Below are 7545 nucleotides of genomic sequence, written 5' to 3' on the forward strand. Positions count from 1 at the left end.
ACTTCATGTGCATGCACGTGCATTACTACCACAAGCTAGAAGATTATCTGGCCCTGGGGTCCCAAGCAATGCAAGTTGATGCTCTATTCCCTTCTCATCTCTTTTTGCACGCTGCGTACATGCATGGATGGATGGGAGCTGGAGAGCTAGTACCGCAGGAGGTGTCGTTGGGTGTGCTCACGGCCACATCGTGGGCCCGCGATGGACGTCCAAGAGCCGTGATGCCCGAGTACTGCCCGCACGTTGCCATACATGGAGGCGCCGTCGGACGATCGTGGCGTTCTCCTGCGAGTGTTGGAGCCGATGCCTTAAGCTGAGAGTTTTGGTGCATACGTCGGCGGGAAGAGTCATTGCACTTACCTGAGAAGAAGCTTCAAGAGGAGCATCGGCCTGGTGGGTAGCAACAAAGGTTTCTTTTATAATGACAGACTAGATCGGCCGCCGGTTCACCGTCGTCATCACGGCCGCATTCGTCTTCTCTGGCGCCTTGCTCATGGGCCTCGTCGGCGTCTACGTCACACTAATTTCGTTGCCGGCGTAGGCGTGGGCATAGTCTGATGATCGCCTTCACCAAGGTATTCCCTGCATTGTCTTACGACTTCGGCACTTTTTTCTTAGAGGTCATCATCAGCATCGGTATCCTCCTCGGCTGCGCCTCCAATTATGTCTTCGCTCGCCCGCCGTTCTACCTCGGTTGGCGTATCATGCACAGCATCAGCCCTGTGCCGTCCCTCCTGCTATCGTCGAGACGCCGGAGGAGGTTGCAGGAGCGCCTGGTTGATTTGGCATTGATCGTATTCATCGAAACCAGAGTGTCTGGCGGGTGCGTGAAGACAGTTACTCTTTGGCTTGGCCGATTGTTTTTGAGAGTTCATCGGCCAAGGAGTTCCATTGGCTCATTGGGGTTAACTTCCTCTATATTTTCCTCAATAAGGAGAAAAGTTTTTCCTGCATAAAAGGATCAACGGCTGAGGGATGGACTTCTTTCTCTAGAGCATGGATTGCTGATGGAGCAGTGTTATCGATGTGTTGCTTTTTTGTTTCTGATGGCCGATAACGATGGCTGGAACAATTCTTGGGATCACTTTATTCAGCCGATGGAGTCACTTTATTCAGCCGATGGAGTCACTAGGTCCAAGAAGTTATTTCATCTGCTTGTTTCTGATCGGAGTAGTGAACAGTCAGAAGTTCAACCGGTTGAATTCAATCAGAACTCATCGCCTCAAGAGAGACGATTAATTTCGAAGCATGGAGCATTCATACTCAACTGGAGGTTGGGCTGGCTGTGTGTTGACACTTAAGTTTGGCCGATAAAATTCCATGTCTGGTTGAGGAGAAATTATTAATACAAGGATTAATTTGTTCGGCCAAACAGGAAGAGATAAGCAGAATAAAGAAAGAGCATGCACGGAGGATAGGGCCAGCACGTGCACGTGAAGATGATTAGAATAAAAGAAGCAAGTTGCCGCATGGGAAGAAGGAGTACATGTTAATCACATATGCGGATTGGTATGGGTCGGAAGAAGCCTTATTAGAGTGGTTTCTAATTAAGGAAAATTAGAGTTCATGTATCTTAATATTTTTCTTTTATTTTGATGTTTATTGTTAGGCAAGTATTTGTACTGAGTCATTATTGTAGCTGATCAGGAGGTATTAATCTAGGCCCCTAGCCATTGTAAAGAACGTCTATCAACCAATATATCAATATTATTTCATCTAGTTTACCTACCAGTTACTGATTCTCCCCATATCATGTAAGGCTGCATTGTTCGACCTCTTGCTACATGTGGTATAATCAAATTTATCTTACCTTGATTAAGATCTATCGGCTAGCTTATCTTCTAGATCTGTTGGGTTGCTTCAATTGCCATATTATTAAGAGTTCAACAGAGTGTGCTTCATTAGTCGGTAGTTTCTTATTCTTGACCTCTACTGAGCTTTTACCGAGCTTTTATCTCGTCGCATCTAGATTCATCGGCTAGTGACTTTTAAGTCTACCACCCGGCTGCCGGCGCTGTCTCGGTTAGGTCTAATCCGACTGGTGATGACTCTAGATTAATTGTCATCAGCTTGCTAGTTCTATTTATGACGATTTATTTGTTTGGCGGTTGCTCAACCAGTCATCAGCTTGTAGCCTTTAATTTACCGCCCTGCTCCGACCGACGGTGACGCTAGATTAATTGTTATCACCTTGTTGATTCTATTTGCCGGTCGATAGGCGCTTGAATGCTTAATTCTCGCATTGGCCATTGGTCGTCAGCTCTTTGTAATTCAATTATATCATCTAGCCGACGGATCTTTATATATTTTATTTGTCCAAGTGTCGTATCAGCTCAGCATTGTGATTGTATTAACTGGCTGGTACGTCATTGTTACACACCTTGTCATTTGAATGGTCAAACTGACTGGCACACCCTGAACTTGAAGATGCTTAGGATCTGCACTGGAGTTAAGCAGATCTCCAAAGCCTTCTGCAGCGCGCGAGTGATCATCAGCTGATTTTTCACGTCAACACATATCTTGTCTTATGTGGGTTGTCTTAAGTGCTTGTGGGCTATTTTAGAAGCACTTTTGGTTAGGGGTGGCTGAGAAGTTCACCGTTGGCTTTTGATCTTGTATCACGACGTGATGCTTATTATGTATGGTGTCCTATGTGCAAAACTTGTGAACCTTGCTGGCTGCAACTTGTTAAGTTTAATGTTGGTTTCATTGTGGTTCATGTTCCTTTAAATTTCCTTAATGTTATGATTCATTTGTGCTAGTTTATATCATGTTCATTTACATTCCTGCTTGCTAAAATTTCTGTGTGAGCCCAATATATTGTTTTCAACGATGTGAGGAGACGTCATATTGCATCCATACATTACAAACATGTTTTTCCACATATGGGTTATCTTTTGGAGCAAATATACTATGATTTCGTTACTGTTTTGATGACCAAATCTGAGCCAAAACCAAGTGATATACTTGCTGTCCAAAATCTGTCCATGCCATCTCTATAACTTCTAACACTATGCATGTGCTCTTCTCAAGTATTTCCAACTCGGGCTCTTCTTAAATTGGGGTGAAAATTGGGTGGTTCTTATTGACTCGGGGCTAGGTTTGTTTCAGAGGTTGGCCCCCTGATACTTTTACAACTACATAGGGAGAAACATTTGAACAATATTGTCAGAATATTGGCAATTTGAACATTAGATGATAGATTGTTTATCTTATTGTGTTTTATTTTTGCCACTGCTTATAAGACATTGCGAAGATTTACAAAAGAATAGGAGTTGCAACAAGTTCTCCCATTCAAGGAGTTGGATCTACCACTTCATCACAACGGAAAAGAATAGTCACTGCTGGGGAAAGTGCCTTCAGTACCGGGTCCAACCAGTATTGCTAAGTCGGTACCAAACGGGGGTCCTTTAGTACTGGTTCAAAAGGCCCCTTTAGTACCGGTCGGGAAGATCAATCAGTACTGAATTCTTTTTTCTATTTTGTTTCTTTTCTGTTTCTTTATTATATATTAGTATTTTCTATTTGTTTCTTTTACATATACTAGTTCTAATATGCAATATATATAAAGTTGTATTTGATCTATAATATTACATTTGAGATAATATTATACATAGACATATTGTGCATACACATATATGAAAAATATTACATTGCATCAACTCTCCAAGTTCAACATTTTGGATCAACTATTCTGAACCCGAGTCTTGATGGTGATGCAGATTTGATCCATCATTATCAAATTCTCCATCTGGATTTACTACCTCGTCCAGAACAAATCCACTAAGTTGTTCTTGAATTGCCCTGATTTTTTCCGTCTCAAGGAGTTCTTCCTTCATGTGTACAATCTATATATTTAGCAAAGGTTATTATATTACATCAATAGATCTACACAATTAGAACTAATTTATTGTTAAGAAATTTGTATACGTAGTCTGAATTCATGGTCAGTTATACGCTTGGGACCTACAAAGCCATGGATGAACTCACATACGTAGTATCTGCATAAATTATTTCCTGGGTTATGTCTCAAACACTATACACATGGCAAAAGAAGTTATAAAATATTTGTTGTGTTCAAGGAAGTGACATGAGATGTGCAAATTCAATACATACTAGGAATTCAAAGTGGATATGAAGTTGCTCCTTGAATTCACCTGAGTGGTGTTGACGGAAACGAGCCCATGCTCCGTTAAGCATTTCTATGAGGTCGGTGTATTGATTTCGTGGTCTCCTTAGAGAGTCTAAGAGATGGACCATGCCTCAATCAACCACGATAACAAGAAGCATCCAGTGGAAGTTGTACATATATGTATAGTGAAAAGCTATTTAGTCTTATTTTTAACTACTAGTTCGAAAAATAAAAGAGATGGGAAACACGCTCACTTGAAGTTGTACGACAGAAGTATGTACTTCTTGTAATGTTGCTTGTCCAAGAAATTATATATATTCTTCAAGGTCCGATTTTGTTTATCAATTACATTTGCCTCGTTTATAACATCTGGGTCCATGAAACCGACGTTATACAATCCTATCCTCCGACAAGCTTGAATCTCCATCCTGCATGATACAAAATAGAATAGAAGATAAGACATCGCACAATGACTAAAGCGGGGATTTTGAAGTTAGAGCAAAGTAAACACTTACAGAACCTAGGAACTGATGAGTGATTTGTCAAGTGCGTCTTGATTGTAAAGGAAATAAAGTTCCTCGAGCGGCACATTTATAATGGCATCACCAAGGAAATAATACTGATCTCCAATCTGAACTTTTAGCATGAGTAAACCGGTGGCTGAAGCCTCCATGTACCATTGGTGCAATTTGTACATCTTCATTGGAAGATGGTCCACCAACTGCGGCTACAAAAGCTCTTTCCCTAACTCAAATTTCTATTTACCAGCCCCAAGGTGCTTTGGGATGTGATCCTCCCCTCGATGTTGAGCTGCGGTGAGATTTGTATATTTGGCGAATAGAAGCAGGTTCTTATCCAACTCCGAAAGCACCTGGAGCAGGGCAATCGATTGGTTGGATTGAGTTCCGAGCTGTGGAATACTTGACCCACTTTTTTTCTTCTTCTAAAAAGCCTTTGTAATTGTACGGTCGTAGTCAGATAGCAGTGGTTTCTCTGGCTTTTTCTTTTTCTCCAACTCCATACCTCTAATGAAAGCCCGAAATTTAACCTTATCAAGTGGTGGATCTTTCTTAATAGGAGGCTTTGGTGCGATGTGAGATTTAACCTAAGCATCCACTACTACATCAAGTTCTGCATCAGTCATATTATTAGGTTTCTTAGGCTCTGGTTGCTTCCCTTCCGCTTCTTCTTCTTCTTCTTCTTTGTAGGCGTAGTAGGCGGAACTGAAGGCGTCTTTCGCCGTGTAGCCTTGCTCATAATAGGGGGAGGTGGACTTATGCTAGGATCCCTATCAGCTGATGGAGAGCGTGGACTCATGCTAGGATCCCTGTCAGCTGGTGGACTCATGCTAGGATCGCTATTAGCTAGTGGAGAGGGTGCCCTAGTAGATGGCGTAGGTGATCTTGCCCTTGAGCCTTGAGGAGATGATTCCAAGGTCAAGGGATTCAGTGCGAAATCCTTATGTAGCACTTGGACCATAGAATCCAGCTGGGGCTTCCGTGGAAGTGACGCTAAGAGGGGCTTATGTCAACATTAACCCCTAATGATGCAGATGCTTGTTCACTGGCTTGTTTGCTAAGATCTATATCCACACGCGGGTTGATTGCTTCCTCCGTTCTTGCCTCTGTCAATGCTACGTGTTCTTGCAACTCTCGCAGCTGTCATGCGTGTTCGGCCTTACTTCTTTGGCGACTTCTGTAGGAATCAATGTGCTCACGAAAGGCAAACTTCCATGGAATTACTCCTTTGCCTCGGCAACATCCAAGGTGTTCTAGATTACCTTGTGCCATAGTCAGCTCATCCTTCTCTCAATCAAGCACGAAAGATCCTTCAGTTGTAGCCTTTATTAACTCAACAAGCCTCATAGCCGCTTCTCTTAATTCTTGGCCGAACACAAATGATCCATCTTCAGGATTGAGCGTGCCACCATGAGCATAATATCAATGATTTGCTTGCTCCGACCATTCGAGAGTCGCCGGTACTATTCCCTTAGCAATTATGTCGTCTTACATCCTCTGCCATTTGATGATCCTCTTCTTGTAACCTCCTGGCCCAAAATGATGAAAGTATTTCTTCTGACGAGCATTGTCGGTGTTGGTTTTACTTGCCTTAGTGCTCTTTTGCGACTGCTCAAACTGCACAAATGAATCCCAGTCACCTCTTAACTTCGGGTGCTTCATGAAATCTGGTGTAAGGGCCTTCTTTATGTAGTCTTTAATCAGGTTCTTCTTGTACATCTAAAAAGCAATTACACCCTTCTGAAAGCCCCAATCTTTCACTTTTTGTTCATCTACACCTTTGAACATGAAGTTTTCTTTTATCTGCTCCCATATCATTTCCGTCTCTTGCTCAGGGACCGTGCTTGTGGGGACCACACTCTCATCAATTTCAGGGCTTTTCCAATTTTGAAAGCTTATTGGGATGTTATCCCTAACAAGAAATCCAATTTGATCTTAGCATTGTCTAGAGTAGTTGGTTCACCCTCTTCATTAATTTCTGTGATGATGATGCGGCCCTCTAACTTCTTCTTCGGGCCTCGTTTCCGTTTAGGCCTGCTCGATCCAAAGGGCTGAAAAATGAAAGAACTATTAAATCCCAATAATCTTGATAAGTAGAGAATTCAAATCATATTTACGTATTATAATTGTTATACCTCACCTTGTTGTCAATCATTGCCTCCCTTGGCAATTGGTTGCTCCTCATTTCCATCACCAGATATGTTGAGGTAGATGTCAGTCTAGCTGTGATGGACCTCTTCATTTGGCGGATCAATCGTGCGACCTTGAGCAATCAAGTCCATTAGGTATTCCTCATCCAATCGGGCCTGCTCATCCTCTGATCGTGCCATTGTAACTAATATAAAATAAAAAGAATTATTCTAAGAATGACTAGAACTTATATAATTTTCAAACAATAAATGACTAAAAAAATAAAACACTTATATAATTTGTTACAATAAATAAGTACAACAATATTTACTGTGAATTCCTAGTAAATGACAACAAAAAAAGAATGACTAAATAAAACTTATACATTTTGTAACAATAATTGACTACAGAATTAATGACTAATATTTATACATTTTGTAACAATAATTGACTACAAAGAAGAATGGCTAAAACTTATACATTTTGTAAAAATAAATGACTAAAAAAATGACTAATACTTATACAATTTGTTACAATAAATGACAATAAAAAATGACTAATACTTATACAATTTGTTATAATAAATGACTAATCAATGTTGTACATAGATCAAATTACAATTAATAGGCTTTTCCAACAATTTTTCTTTAATTTCTAGGTAATTCAACAATTTTATCCACATTTCTATAATTTATTAAACTACACTCTAGCTTAATTTGTGGCATAATAAAAGAATTATACTAAGTAGTAAGGCAGTTTAAAGTA

Source organism: Setaria italica, chromosome VIII (assembly GCF_000263155.2).
Source record: "Setaria italica strain Yugu1 chromosome VIII, Setaria_italica_v2.0, whole genome shotgun sequence".
Classification (NCBI taxonomy): domain Eukaryota; kingdom Viridiplantae; phylum Streptophyta; class Magnoliopsida; order Poales; family Poaceae; genus Setaria; species Setaria italica.